Source organism: Pleurodeles waltl, chromosome 7, assembly GCF_031143425.1.
Source record: "Pleurodeles waltl isolate 20211129_DDA chromosome 7, aPleWal1.hap1.20221129, whole genome shotgun sequence".
NCBI lineage: Eukaryota > Metazoa > Chordata > Amphibia > Caudata > Salamandridae > Pleurodeles > Pleurodeles waltl.
In genome coordinates, this window is record NC_090446.1 from 334,392,369 (window position 1) to 334,408,862 (window position 16,494).

At 43.8% G+C, this 16,494-nt stretch overlaps 1 long non-coding RNA gene across 1 annotated transcript in view; it reads right to left on the reverse strand.

The window, feature by feature from the left end:
- Positions 1-11,738: 11,738 nt before the first annotated feature.
- The window catches only part of LOC138304068 (uncharacterized), a 100,518-nt gene continuing 95,762 nt past the window's right edge, over positions 11,739-16,494 (reverse strand). Inside the window, exon 3 of the long non-coding RNA XR_011205495.1 lies at positions 11,739-11,808. This is a non-coding gene — a long non-coding RNA (uncharacterized lncRNA). The remainder of the gene's footprint in view (positions 11,809-16,494) is intronic.

Genomic DNA, 16,494 nt, shown 5'->3' on the forward strand with positions numbered 1-16,494 from the left:
TGCAGCAACCACAGCACAGAGACAGCTCTTCTTGCAGCCACCAATGACATCCGATTACTCCTAGACCCTGGTCACACCGCAGCGCTCATACTCCTTGACCTCTGAGCAGCATTCAACACGGTCTCCCACAGCACTCTGCACACCAGACTCCACCACATAGGAATCCAGGGAAGAGCCCTGGAATGGATCCACTCCTTCCTCTCCGGGAGGACGCAGAGGGTCAGACTCCCACCCTACAATTCCAGACCCACAGAAGTCAACAGCAGAGTCCACTAAGGGTCCTCACTGAGTCCCACTCTTTTCAACGTATACATGGCCCCTCTCACTGCCATCATCAAAAGCCACGGTATGAACATCGTGTCATATGCCGATGACACAAAACTCATTATATCCTTCACCAAAGACCCGGACACAGCCAAAAAGAACTTCCACTCAGGAATGGAAGCCGTCGCCACCTGGATAAGAGTAAGCTGGATCAAGCTCAACCCCGACAAGACTGAGCTCATCATCTTAGGAAATGCCACCTCAGCTTGGGACGACTCCTAGTAGTCCACATACCCCTTCACCGACTGAGCCTGCACGCAACTTAGGAATCATCCTCGACTCCTCCCTAACCATGACCTGCAAGGTAAACTCAGTCGCCTCCTCCTGCTGGCACACACTCCGCAAACTTTGGAAGTTCTTCAGATGAATCCCAGCAGACAGTCGCAGGACAGTCACCCACACCTTAGTCACTAGCAAGCTCGGCTACGGCAACGTCCTCTATGCCAGCAGCTCAACTAGAAGCATAAAAAAACTACAACTCATCCAGAAGGCAGCTGCCAGACTCATTCTGGACCTCCTTTGCCAAGAACACATCTTCCAACACCTGAGGACCCTCCACTGGCTACCGGTCGAGAAGCAAATCACCTTCAAGCTACTCACCCACATGTACAAGGCCATACACAACGCAGGACCAGCCTACCTGAACCACTGCGTCTCCTTCCACACCCCCACCAGATCCCGCCTCTCCGCCCAGATGGCCCTGGCCACCATCCCTCGCACCTGCAAAACCACTGCCGGAGGACTATCCCTCACCTACATTGCAGCAAAGAGCTGGAACAACCTCACCCTGGACCTCATACAAAGCCCGTCGCTCACCATCTGCAGGAAAAACCTCAAGATGTAGCTCTGTGGATGAGTACCCTCTCCTCCCCACCAGTGCCTTGAGACCCTCACGGATGAGTAGCCACACTTTACAAAAACTGATTGATTTAGGAAATGGGCGCTATGTCACAGTGAATATTGTAGCAAGAATGTTGAAATGACAAGTAAAACTAATGTTGCTCTGCGAGGTGCCATATATTAGTGAGAATCGTATCTGGCATTTAACAAAATTGTATAGTTTCATTTATACAAAACACCTAGATTTTTATCAAATAGAATAGTAGTATGGATTAGCCCCCTTATAAACCCATTGCTCAGAAATGTGCCTCAATAGGGAAAGAGCGTCCAGAGGAGCTGGCCCATAATTTCCAGCTGATCAGTGGACATGATGAATGTGTGTCCTAGTGAATGGACATGATTACAGAATTAAGTCCTGCTACTTTTATCGACCAACAATAGCCCTATTTATTTTGGACACTTATTGGAGTCTTTGGCTTGTGATCAAAACATACTCTGCTTTGGAAATGTTATATGTAATTGATGTGACTACTCAAAGATGTGCGTGTAAATTATAATTGGCAGTCAATTATGCCTTGGAAAGTGTTTTCCTTTACATTCTGACCCTCCTTTATTATTTTTAAATTCTGTTCAGAGGTTGATGATTGAAAACCAAACCATGCCATTTGTAAAGATTGAAAATATTGAAATAAAAGTACTGTTCTAAGTTACCATAAGGTATGTGCCTGCTTTTCATTTGAAATGGTGTCCCCTTTTACATTTTTTAAACAATATTCTAGGCACAGCCAACAGCATTGAAATTGTAAAGGTGAGACCTATTGGCTTTACCATTACTTGTTGAATAAACTAATGAAAACCACACATGGCAGAGCATGGCTGTTGTTAAAATAATCCAAGAAAAATGTATGTTAACATGTCTGGGCAAAGATTTCTCTCATTAGTTCCAGTTTACTACACAAACACAGCAATAAGTAATCAGAAAGAAGGCCAGTCTAGCTTTGCGAAGGGCCTTACACTGTGCTGTAACTCGTTTTGCAGAGTTTTTTTGTGTGACTTTTGATCCATTTAAACTAGAAGTAATTTTTTGTTAAAATCTGCAGATCATGAAGTAGATCATGGAGTATGTGGCAAATGTGGCACATCCACAAATATGAGGAAAACGCTTTGGCTGCAGAATCTTGTTAATCCAGTGGCCTTGTGTATAGAATTAAACAGAAATATAAATGCAAAATGTTTATTCTATGATAATATCGTGGCCATAACATCATCACACAAAAAAAACATATTGTGTCCTAAATATTGACTGGAAAAATACAATGTAGGTAATAATAATATATACGCACACATAGGGGCAGATTTAAGAACCCCTAGCACCACTCTAGCGCTGAAATAGTGTCATTTTTTTAAAGCTAAGGCAGCGCTAAAGTAGCATTTTAAACCCTTGTGCCACATTATGCCTTTGCCAGGCAAAATGTATGCAGGGGGTAGATTATCCTGTTAGGTGGGCCGAAAAATGGTGCAAGGAAATCTAAGAGATGCGCCATTTTTTTCAGCACTTTTAACACTGCTCAGAGCAGGCATTAAAAGGGGGCATACCATTGTTTATAAGGGGCCCCTATGTAATCTGCAGGAGCAGCGCCACCATTTTGGCACTACTCCTGCAGAGTACATCAATAGTGTAAAAAAATAAATTACGCTATTGCCCCCTACCCTGCGCTATGGTGCACTGTATTTTAAATACGGCGCACACATGGTGCCGGTAAGGGGGCACTACGGGGCGCAAGGAAAGTGGCCCTGCACTGGGTGCAGGACCCCATTTTTTAAATCTGCCCCATAGTTTTACTATTCATAATACCATGCCCAGGTACCTTGAAGATATTTATTGTTAAGGTACGATGCTATGGAGTTAAGAAAAGTCAGTTTTTACTAATCAATGTATTTGAAAATTCACAATTTTCTGTAGTCACTATTTAGGTGAGAATATTGTTTCTGTCAATATTCATACATATAACTCTCCAAATATCTAACAACAATTCATATTACTTCTGGTAACGTAAAGGTAACCGTAAAAAGAAACCTTCAACTCAAGCCTTCATTTAAACCTAGATGAACTCAGTACCTGTGAAACTGTACAGCACTGAGTTTTCTCTACTGTGGAATTGGTTTTAATGTATTACTTCTCACAGTGATGACAGTTACAGAAGCCGGTCATATGGTCACCTATGTTTGTATATTTTTCTGGTAGTCAGCATTTGAAAATGATCTGAAAATAATCAGGCTTTTTCTAATAGCTAAAACCTTCAGGTGGAAAGATTTAATTGTTGGCGGTAACAGTGTTTCAGATCAGTGGGTCAGGGTCCCCAATAGAAATGCATTTAACTTGCTCCGTCAATGAGTTCATGTCATCCCTATCATATATGATCATTATACTGTTTTATATACATGTGTATGTATGTACAAAACCTGTGGTGCTTTTACAATATTATGTATATTGGCAAACTCAGTCCTAAAGTCAATTCGCTCTAGTTTTGCCTACAGGGTCCAGCAAGGTACCAAACTAGGATAAAAAATACGCACCAAGTTTGAATTTGCAAATCCGAATAACACATATCCACATCTTCTGGAACTTAAGAATTAATCTTATTGGCTCAGCTCATAATCAAATGCCAGGGCTATGTGCGACCCCCCTCCACCACCTTATTGGGCCAAATTAATGACTCTGCTCCCCTACAGAGGGAACAAAAGCCTTCCCATACAAAATGACAATCAACAGTGATTGACTCAGTTCCTGGGACAGGAAGGGATGTGGTGGAAAATATGTATGTGATGATTAGATTTTCACACTACACCTTATCTGGGACAGCCCAAGCCCAATAGAACAAAAGGATAGAACCACATCTCTGAAGCCAACATAAGAGGGACTAGTCTTTGATGTTTTGGTAGGAAATGATTGGACAGTGATGTCAACTAAGGTGGAGCTAAAGCCCTGAGAGGAAATCTTTCCAGAGATACCTTAAAGACACCATTTTGTATTGGTACAGAATGATGTGCAGGATGATTGGGAAAGGGGTAAAAGGATTATGTGGCATCATAAAATTAGCAAGATGTCCTTGGCCCCTTCAACATTCCGCCCCCACTTAACTACTTCTGCTCATTGGAAAGACCCTGGAGAGGACCCTGGCCATGGGAGGAAACAATGGCAAAAAGTGTGCTCAGATGGAAGGATAAGCCACCTGACGACATGCAAGGATGATCTATGGACTTTGGGGGTCATTCTGACCGCACCGCCAACAGGCTGGCGGTGCTCCCACGAGCATTCTGACCGCGGCGGTCAGAAGCGGAAAGTCGGCGGTCTCCCGCCGACTTCCCGCTGCTCGGGGGAATCCTCCATGGCTGCGGAGCGCGCTCCGCAGCCATGGGGATTCTGACACCCCCTACCGCCATCCTGTTCCTGGCAGGTCTCCCGCCAGGAACAGGATGGCGGTAGGGGGTGCCGCGGGGCCCCTGGGGGCCCCTGCAGTGCCCATGCCAGTGGCATGGGCACTGCAGGGGCCCCCGTAAGAGGGCCCCACTGTGTATTTCAGTGTCTGCAATGCAGACACTGAAATACGCGACGGGTGCAAACTCGTTGCAGGGGCATTTCCTCTGGGCTGGCGGGCGCTCTTTTGGAGAGCGCCCGCCGGCCCAGAGGAAATGTCTGAATGGCCGCCGCGGTCTTTTGACCGCGGTGTGGTCATTTGGCGGCTCCCTCCAGGCGGGCGGCTCCCGCCGCCCGCCGGGCTCAGAATGAGCCCCTTTGTCTCCAACTGATCTCAGGACGAGGGTGGGTCTCTCAAGGACCAGTGGCACTGGCAACATGTGCTCCATGAGGAACTGTTGAGGTAAAGGACCTGGACTTCACTGCCCCTCCAGGTAACCTTCAAGACACCAGGAGACTATGGGGCCTCAAGAGTATGGCTACAAAGTTGTTTTGCTGACCTTTGGCCCCCCACCAGCAAGAGAATGGTACCAGTATTGGTTGTATGATTCCATGCACGCTGGGGGCTCCATAGAGGAACCCCAGCATTGCCCCTACTAGCCTTCTAGGGTTTTCTAGGAAGCCCACACTGATGCCACCCCTCAGACAGGTTTCTACCCTCCTGCTGCTTGACCAGCTCAAGCAGAGGAAGGCAGAACAAAGGAGTTCCCATGGGAGAGAGAGGTAACATCATCTTCCTTGGAAATAAGTGTTACATGGCTTGGGAGTGGTAGCCTCACCAAGCGACCAGTATACTTTAAAGGGCACATTTGGTGCCCACCTTGCATAAACCAGTTTGCACCAGTCCAGGGACCCCCAGTACCTGCTCTTGCGTGAAACTGGACAATGGAAAAGGAAAGTGACCACTCCCGTGTCCATCACCACCCAAGGGGTGGTGCCCAGAGCTCCTCCAGATGGCCACTTGATTCTGCCATCTTGAATCCAAAGTAGGCAGAGGCCCCATGGAGCATCTGAGTGGCCACGTCAGACAGGTGACGTCACAGACCCCTCCTGATAGGTGGTCACCCTCTGTGCTTAATTTGTGCTTGTTGTTTCCGGTGTGGGGCACCAGCACTTATTTTTGAGGGCCGGCGCTTATTTTTTTGCCTCAAGCATTTACTGCGAGCAAAAGACATATACAGAAAAGACAGAGGAAGAGAAAAACGATTTAGTGTTACAATGGGAGAAAGCAGAAAACTGCAAGAGTGAGCTGCAGGGCAGGGAGTGGCTGTAAATGGATTGAAGAGGCCTGAGATGGCTTCAGGATTATGCTGCCTCAGTATTCTGTGTTCGTACATTTAATTGCAGCAGCCGCATGTTGAAGAGGAGGGATTTGGGCACCAGCACATTTTTATTCACAAATTAAGCACTGGTCACCCTGCTAGGTGACCAATCCCACTTCCTGGGCTATTTAGGGTGTTCCTCTCGTGTTCCTCAGATTCAACATGCAAGATTCCAGCAGGACTCCTCTGCATTGTTTACTTCATCTTCTGGCCACAGGAACTGCAACTGGACCCTCGGGGAACCGACAATTTGCAACTCTAGCGACGACTCCGCTTTGCAACATTGTTTCTCCGGCTCCTTCCAGCAACTGCAACACTTCCATTGCAGTGCATCCACTGAGCGTGATGAGTCTTCAGCCTGCACAAGAAGTAAGAAGGAATCTCCCTTCAAATGGAGGAGTCACTCCCCTGCATCTGCAGGCACCAACTGCAAGGACGACCGGCTGCTTAGATCTTCTCTCCACCAGAGATGCATGGATCCTGCATCACAGGCGGTGGTCTGGAGTAATCCCCTTGGTCCTCTGTACTAGCTGTCCATTATGGGAGATGATAAGCCCTTTCCTCTCCTCGCAGGACAGTATCCCTCGGCACACTGACTCTTGCAGATACCAAGGCTTGTTTGTTCCTTCTCCAAGGGATCTTCAGGCTTTGTGCAGGCCAGGCCCCCAGCACTCCTTCCTGCAAAGCACAATCTCCTGACTGCTGCTCCAGCGACGTGGAACTCCCCTTCAGGTGTGCTGAGTGAGCCTCACTGCTGCCTGTGGGTTGCCTGCGGGGCCTCTTCTTGTGACTCTTCCAGCTTCTGAGTGTCACCTCGAACTCCCCTCCTTGGGTCGAGTACTTCAGCCTTGCAAAACCTTCTTCCCCCGACTCTTGCATTTGCCAAGGCGTGTTGGTGGTTTTTCAGCACCACTGACAGACTGCATCACGAGCACCGACATGGGACATCACTTGCATCACTTCTGGAACTCATCTTCTGCTCCTGTGCTGCACTGCTGACTTTCTTCACCCACCGTCCACCTGTTCCTGCATCCACAGAACAGTGGGTAATGGCTCCTGCCACAGCCGGACACTCCATCAAAAACTGGACTTGGTCCCCTTCCTTTGCAGGTCCTCTTCTGTCAGTATCCACCTTTGGTTTCTTCCAGTCTTCTCTGGGTCTTGCACATTCCTTTTCCAAAGTCCTCCTGTTAGTTTTGGGGAATACCAGGTACTTAACTCTTGGGGTTCCTAGTTCTTCCAGCTCCCCTCTACTGATTCCACTTACTTTGAGGGGGGGAGGGGCTGCCTTTCACATTCCATTTCCCCAGTGCCCTCACTGTTTGCTATTACGTTTACCAATGTCCATTGCTTTCTATGCTATTTCCTGATTGCTAATGTGTATAGTGTGTTTACTTACCTCCAGTTTGGGTATTGCCTATACAGTATTTTGGTATTTCCCTTACCATAATAAATTAACTTTATTTTTGTAATACTGTGTGGTCCTTTCATGTGTGTAAGTGCTGTATGACTATAGTGGTAAGGCATAAGCTTTACATGTCTCCTTGATAGGTCTTGGCTGCTCAACCACAGCTACCCCTAGAGAGCCATAGCTTCCTAGACACTTCCTGTACTTCACAAATAGGGGATACCTGGGCCTGATATAAGGTGAAAACACCATATGTGCTCACCACATCCCAGGCCAGCTTCCTACACCAACCACGACGAAAGGTGGCCCACTAAGGCCCAAGGTATCCAGTTTTATAGTTTAGCCCCTTTGAAAGATAAACAAACTGGAAAACCTAGCATTTGGTGCTCTGCTACTGTTTCAAAGATTACCCCAAGGTGGGGCTCAGAGCCCGGGGGTCAGAGCACTGGTATGTTGGTAATCCCTGGGAAATAGAGGTGCTTGAGGCCCCCTTCCTGAGTCATTTTTAGCCCCAGGGACCCATCCACCACAACACAGAAGAAAATCAAATCTCTGCCACAAATGCTGTCATGCTCCTAATGCAAACTTCTGGGGTTGCCAAAGGCCCATTAATGATGTGGATCGCCTCTCTTACTCCATGCCCATGTCTTGTTTGGGAAGAGGATGCACCACAACCTGTACCCTGCCCGCATAGAGAACAGTAGCTGACTTCTGCATTGACTGCTGGAGTTGGGCTTGGCTAGGGTAAGAGCTGGCTGTTGTTGCTGAGGACTTGGGGCTCCCCTACACCGTCCATGCAAAACAAGGTTATAGGTCGCTCCGGCGAGACCGGGCTACATAAAAATGAACTAGTGAAATGCAGCATGAGACCACTTACTTACCCAATGCCTCCCTGTCCCATGGCAAGAAGCAGCTATTTTAATATGTAGAAAATCCTTTAATGGAGAGCCCTACAATGCCCTGTGTGGAGTCATTTGCATATTTTCTTTTGCTTGTGGTAGCCCCAAACTGAGTGAGGGCACCACCAACGCAGTCTCCAAGTATTGTGTGGGGCTGCATGGAGTGCAATAGCCTCCCTTGAAATGATTTAGGGAAACTTGCTCTAACTCTTCTGGGGCTTAGAAATGATGGCCCTGGTAGAGGATTTCCATAGTTTTAAACACTCCAAGACCTGTGGTTGTAAAGTTCTGAAGTGTGAGGATTCTTTGTGGTGGGTTTTATGACTGCAGTTTGTGATCTATAGATTGAGGAGAAAGATTTAGATACACATGTGGGTTTGAATTCAAGTTCTTTATTGACATCATTGGTCTCGAGTAATGAGTTTTTAACATTATAAGAAATGCTGTTAATTAACAATGTTATGCTTATTGATTATAATGGTGTTATAGGATTGAAACATGATATTTGGCTAATTTTGATAATGTGGTGACATCCTGACTAAGCCAGTAGGCTTGCCTTATATATGCTGACATCCCTTAAAATGTGTTACATTGACAACGTATTACGTATGGGTATTGCTATTGGTGTGGTGACTCCCACCGACAAGGCCAGTAGGCCTGCCTTATTTTAAGTGACACCCCCTTGCATGGTGATGCTGCATCTAGTATGGGGATGGTGTGAGTGGGTTCAGGACCCACTAGGGGTGTTATGTGTAATGGTGTTCGCATCTACATGATGTGTATATATATGCAACTTAATAGCTAATTAGAATTGCTAACCCACATAAACTCTGCAGAAACTGTCGTGGACTGCTCTACTTCCCTACTCTGAGCAGATCAAATGGCGTAAAGTGGTCTTGGTTCCCAGTTATAAGACTATTGTTGACCTATTATTTGTGAAGGACTCACATCTTTCAAAGCTAAAAACTAAATCCCTTACAGTTGTGTGTTTTAAATAACCACAGCTCATTCTAGCCTGGTTCAACCTAAACGGTGTGGTCTGTTGTCTCTTGCCGCCTCCATTCCTGCATTTACAGCTAATCACAGGGAGTTGCATTAGTATTTATTAGGCACATGGTTTTTGACCCCTGCAAATGTACAATTTGTAATGTAGTCTATTAGTGTAGAAGTTACATTGGAAATTCCATTCCCATTCTCAAGCCAGTCAATGTGCAAATGGTACATCCTGGGTGTGCAAATTGGAGCAGTACATCAAGACAGGAATTGCAATCCAAATTGATTCTGTATGTCTGTGATTCTGTGATAGCGAATCATAAATGGAATGTGGTAAGCACTTTAAATGTGCAAATATTTGCACAATGGTCTTTTTGCACCTGCAAATTACAACCAAGTGGAAGCAGGTGATAGGTGCAACCTATGAAAAGAGACCCAGATTTCCATATGGCTTTTCAAAATAGAAGTTCTGTTTGTGATAATAGTAAGGAGAATGTGGATTTCGGCAGCCCAGCAGAGAAGGAGAAGGAGATACGAGTATATTTCAGAGAGCGTGTTACACTGTTTGATCTGAAAAAGATGAGATTTTTGCTACATACAGGTTTAGAAGGTAGTCCATATTAGACATGAAAGGTGACTTGTACCCATTTTTAGGAAGAACCACTTGGCACAGTCATTCCATTCCTACACAGGTTCGGGTACCGTGCTGCCTACACCTACCAGCATCAGGCAGTTACCAAGGCATTTGTAGCTGTAGCAGACGGAATATCTCAAAGTATGCTTTCTAAATGTTTGGCTCATTGTTAGATGCCCTCGTATCTCAAATGAATTCACAAATACACACAGAGTTTCAGGAAACCCAACAGAGGGTTGGTTAGTAGGATTTTATGTTATAGTAAATTTCCCAAAAGTAACTGGCTGTGTTGAAGTAGCCCATGTCTGAATTTCTACATACAAAATACAAATCTCAGCATTCATTAAACATTCAATTAGTATGTAATGTAAGTAATCATTTTAAGCATGATACATTGTATGCTAGTCAATCATAATGACAACTTGGGCATGGTTGTTTGATAGGCAAGTACAAACAACATTCTTACTTATATGATAGAAAAGTGTATTAACAGAAGAAATGTTTTTAGAAGGAATGCCCATTTTTGTAGGTGACACGCCTTATACAACTTGCCCCTGGACTGTAACGCTAACATTACATCCAAAAGCATTAAGCTAATGCAGAGAAGATCCAACACAGCCCTCAGAAGCGAAAGAAGATCTTTCATAGCCCTCAGAATGACACACTCAGTGGTGGACGGGACATTTGGCCTATTGGCATGGTGAAAGGGTGATTTTTGAATCATTTATAAAGTGGAGGAGCACACCAGTATTATCCCTCTTGCAAAATTATAGCGTGTTGGGCTATAGTTTACAATACAGCAATAAGGAGAATGCTCCAAATAAACAAAGATGTAGGAGTTCAGAAGATGAAGATGTACCCTCTCGCCATGTCACTACATTCCGGACGCCGCTTGAGAAGAAAGAGGAGAATTTGGAGAGATGCTGCTAACAATTATTTTTGAGGTTGGGATTCTGCAGTCACCTTAACCATTTAGATAAATAAAAAAACTGGCTATTTAATTTTCAGATTGACTATATTTCCTGTATACTCACTTACCAAAATAAACAGCAAGACCTTTCAACGAAAAATATATTTCTTTATTGAACAATGGAAGCAATGAACTTACTATTTATGTTAATTCAAACATCATTTAAAAAATATTTTTTTTTTACTTGTGCCTTCTTTTTTTCTGTACCCAATATATGCTTCCATTTGTCTTTGCTCTTTCTCCTCCCTCTCTGCTTCTGCCCCCAGTGTGTCTCACCCCATACATAATCAGCAAAGACACTCAGAGGCGAGAAGACTCCTCACTTTCTGGAGCTGATGTCTGCTCAGTAGTTGCCTCATGAGCTGTCACTTTACATGGACTAGATCCTTGGCAACATCACCACCACAGTGAACCATTCCAGCCCGGTTGAATTTAAGTCAGGAGAATATGGCGGTGTCATTGCCAAGTCTACTCTAGCCAATGAACAACAAAACAGGGCATTCTATAAAAAAGCGGTATCATTCTTTTACAATATTAGAGATGGAGTCACGGCGCAGGGTAGCTACTGACCCGGGCATTACCTCAACCTGAGTACTAAAGTGTTTTTCTCATGCAGGATATTTATGAACTAAGAGCATAGATGACTCCAGTACATGAAATGAACGACAAATTGGCACATCTCCATTAGCATGCTTCTCAATTGCAGCCCTTCATAACATCTGGAGTGTATGTCTGCATTCTGTCTAAGATGACAAAGATCTGTCTATTTAGAGGCTTCAGTAGCCTATGGGTGTGGTCTTCTGGTCATACGACGTACATCACAAACAACAGGTACATTTGGTGGACACAGATATTGCCATGTTGCTTTCACCCAAATCTGGAAAAATAAAATCAGACTCAACATATCTTTCCGCGTCCACTGGCCGCAGTGAAGTAATATCTGTATTAAAAATGTAAAAATATTATTAGTTTACATAAACAAATCAGCATTTGTTTTTCAGAATTAAAAAACCTTTACATTAGCCTCTGTTTACATTTCCTCATAGACATAGTTCAGGAAAACGAAACGTATGAAAGGTATGTAAACCTTTATTCAATATCAGATATCAATATCAGAGAAATTGTAATGCTCTATTTTTAGATACAACGATGAAACAGGACGTATATGGATTGTGCTTAAACCAGATAATGACCTTCTCTCCGAATGCTTGCTCGTCCTCAGCTCTCCTTCACCTGTAATGTGCTTGCTGGCATGTATTTCCTGTTTGTGATGTGATCAGATACTGCTTATGAGACTTTTGCAGATTGCAGCTCAAATTTGCTAATTGCGCAAAAAACTCATATTTAGCGAATTGGAAAATAGCAACTGTGACTTTAAAGAAATCACAAAATCGCCATCTACTATGGTAGGGCATTTTTCGTGCATGAAGCATGCTATACACAGTAACTACGTTGTCCCTGGGTTTATTTTTAAGACAAAGTTAACGTGTCTATCATAGAGGTCATACAAAAGCATTTATATGAATAATCAAGAAAAGCATTAAAGTTATTTTACTGAAAATTATAAGATTTTCTGAACAGGGAAATTTTACAACAAATGTGAGCACCGTAATACAAATATAGTATGTTTTATGATACAACGACTTCCTTATTTTTCTCGAAGTAACTATGCACTATGTAGTACTGTTGTGAAGAATAAAAATTATTCAAAAGAATTCTAAATGAGCATGATTCCTTGGTCTCTCTATAACTCATTCAATCACTTAATACCATCACTATCCATATAAATCACATTAGGTTGCTTCAAAAGTCTTTGAATAGGAAAGCACATACATCAACTTCCAGAATAAATTAGGGAAAATGAGGCTTCCGTAAAAACAAATAAACATTGAAAAATAAATGTATCATTCACCAAGTAACCAATTGGCCTCAGGCTACATTTTCATCATGATGCATGGTATGTTGCTGCATCATGACTTAAATACGTCCTCGGTGGATCCAGTGAGACTGACCAATTAATGTGTAATTGAATGACAAAACTTACATTGAGAGAATAGGTACATGTCAGGTTTAGAATTGTTTCATAGTATTAGGAGGCACAACCCATATATGAGTGCAATCAATTGCACCCACAACATTAAGGAAAGAAGACATGATATAAAATCCTTTATGAACAGCAATTAATTTGGTAGCTTCTAGCAGAAAACTGAGGCAGTGGCTTCAAGATTAATGAACAATTTGGTTGCAAATTCGCTGCTGCGCTTTGGAGGGTAGCCTGATAATACCTTTGCATGATAAATTGAGTGACACAAATTTCCCTGAAGGTACAGCTACAGTCTGGATTTTCACATATGGTTCCAGCTTAGTCTTGAATTGTTACAGAGCTTTAGTAAAGGATCCCAAATTGTACATTTTCAGTTCCATCACTGGGCTCCTATTAAACACATTTATATTTAAACACCCACCTTCTTCCTGTAAGGGAATGCAGCACCTCCTACCTACGTTACAAGTCCCTCGTCTTAATAAGACTAAAGCTACTGCAATTGAATATATTTTACATCCTTAATTTCCAAAGAAAAAATAGTTTAGGTATATAAACCTTCTCTTTTCTCGACCATGTTATTTGAAGAACCTAATATGGCAGTGGAACCATGAATGACAACACAATTAGTGGCCAAACTATGAATATGCTATTGGTGCCCTGGCAACCGTTAATAACTTTACAAAATTACAGAACAATTGCTAAAAAGACATTTTTTCCAAATTCCCTCTGAACTGCATATTCAGTTATAAAATATAAATTGTCCGTACTACAATGACTGAGTGTAAACTGATCATCCGAAAGAAAATCAGTGTAGAGTCCAACTTCCACGAAACATTATTTGGTGCCTATGGAGTATTAGATGTAGTTTCTACTGCACTGCCATCCCTGGCGGAGCTGTTCAGTAAATTTCTTCATATAAGATAAGCGGTCAACATCGAGAAGAATGTCTAGGGCTCATGGTTGTCATTTTACCAAAGTGCCAGGGGTAGCGAAAGGAGCACCACAAGTGACATCATGAGCTATTTCACCTTTACTTTCACTTACTTACACATACACTCACACAAAAACACACTGGGCCTCATCTACAAGCGGCCTGTGCCGCCGGTGCGTCACTTTCTTTGACTCACTATGGGCACAGGCTGCAGGGTCATATCTACAAGGCCACACAAAGCTAATTTGCATGGCTTTACGAGGCCTTGTAGATATGGCCCCCTTTCATGCATTACTATTGTGTGAAAGGGCGTTCCATGGGTGTTGCTGTGGGTGTTCCCACGCAACACCCATGGAATCTGACATATTACCAGATTTGCAAGGTTTTGTATACATAGGAAACATTATTTCTCCCTGTTTTTTCCTCTTTCTATGTATGCTGCAGAATGCTGCCCACATAAAGGAGGAAAAAGCCTGGTGATTGTTTTTGTGCAAGGGTGCATGCACTGGCACATGGCAGCAATTTGTTCACTAGTGCATGGAACAAGGAGAGGAAGGCACCATATCTTATAGAGACGGCACATTCCTGCCCTTTTGTTTTGACATAAGGCAGCACAGCAAAAGGCTTGTGATGCTGCCCTGCACCAAAACTTTGTAAATGAGGCCCACTGTCTCTCACTTAAACACATTCTCACCTGCAAGCATGCACATGACATACATTTAAAGGCATTTTGTATTTACTTCAGTTGCCAGGGAGGGTCATCTTCCAGCTAAATGTACTCCATTTTTATTGCACTAATATAATATTATTCTCTGTTAATGTAATAGAAAATTGACACAAAACAAAGGAAGTGGAGCCCCAACCAAAGTTGCCCCTGTGTTTCTACCACTGTTTTTGTCATCTCAGGACCCACGGATCGCAAGGGCAGTGCCAGGGTTCAAAAGTGCAAGCCAGGGGTCAAAACCCCGACCCATAAATTACGTTCAGGCTAGGGGTGTAATATCAAAAATGCCCCTTAGGCGACAAGGGCATCTGCAGGCACTTTTTACATCCCAAGTCACTTTGGTATGATAGAAGGTGCCTCTGACACTTGTTCTGCCACTTCAGTAACCTAAGTTATGCTGCGGCTCATGTATCACTGGCGCGATCCCAAGTGAGGGTTCACTCATTTCTACTGGGGTGTGACTTCCATGCAAATCTGGAAGCACTTTGCCTCTGTACTCATGCTGTTTTACAGATGCAGGCACAGAGTCAAAGAGACTGTGAGCTCATAGAGTTGTTACACATTCTGTGCACTCTCGAGAATCCCTCTTGGAAGGAGGGGAAAGAGAATCTTATGGACCCTCCAGAGATCCCCCTGAAGGTGGGTGCAACGATTTACTGCACCCACCTGCAGAGGTATGTCTACCCTTCTCCCCTTTTCAAAAGAAGACTGCATTGTCATCTGCACGGTGAAAGGTAGACCGGCAGCTTCAAACAGCTGATTTACCTTCCACATATGCACCTGGTTAAAGGTACATTGTGGAACAGGGCAGGACCAGTGGCGTAACATTAGTCCCTATAGCCCCTGTGGTGTGGGAGGGTCCACGAGCTCCAGGGGGGGCCCTCAGCACAGCCCGCACTGTGCACAATTGGCTGAGCCCCTGCCCTGAGAGCTCCTGACTGGGTCTGAGGGAGGCCCCCCTCCATGTACTTTGCAGGGCCCCCCTTCAAGTTTCGTTACACCACTGGCCAGTACAGTGGTCCCTCTCTATAATATATGCCCTGGTGGGCAGGCTCCTACTGGGAATCCATTCCTTGTCCTCTAGGAAAAACAATACAGATATTTTTGACTCCTACTTCTTTTGGTCAGATAATATCATTGATCATGAATCTGATAAGATTATTAAATATCTGGTCCAGTTCTACATCCCGTCAAGTTTGAACATTAGCTTTTGTACCTTCACAGACCCTGAAGTAAGCAATTTCAAATCCTAGCTGTATTAAAGGGCGAATTGAATAGAGGACCCAAAAAGCATCCCGCCAATTACCCTGACTTGAGGTCCCCCCACAAGACACAGTAAAAACTCTATTAAGAGATGTTATTAAATCGAGTGCTCAGTGGTTTTCGCTGCATCTTGTGCAACCTGAAACATACAGTGGAAAATGTCTTGTTGGAACATTTCAAGCAATTCATACTGTAATGATGACACCTTGGAAGTGCACCTTAATGATACATGGTAGCTTGCACTGGGCTATGTTTGTTCATTTTTTCTTGACCAATCGTCAGCAAGCTGTCTCTACCAAGCTATCCTAAAACTATAGACATATCTCTTTTGGCTTGCCCCTTCAATCATCACTGTCAACCAGCCAAGTGACAGACAGAAAAATTTATTTCAGAATTTGTATATGGGGATGGGATTTTAGAAACAGCTTTCGAAAGAAAATCAATAATGCTTTTGTTTTTCAGGCCCCTTAGTACATAATGAATTTTGAAAATGTCACCTTCTGTGACCGTTTATGCTACTCTGATATTTTGGACCTCATGTTCATCGCAGGAACCACATTTCGGGCACAAACAAGAATTTGTGCCTGAATCAGAGTTCAGAGATGTGTGGAGATTACCACACCCATTGGTTTTATCATACAAAATTTTTGCTAGCAAAAACCTG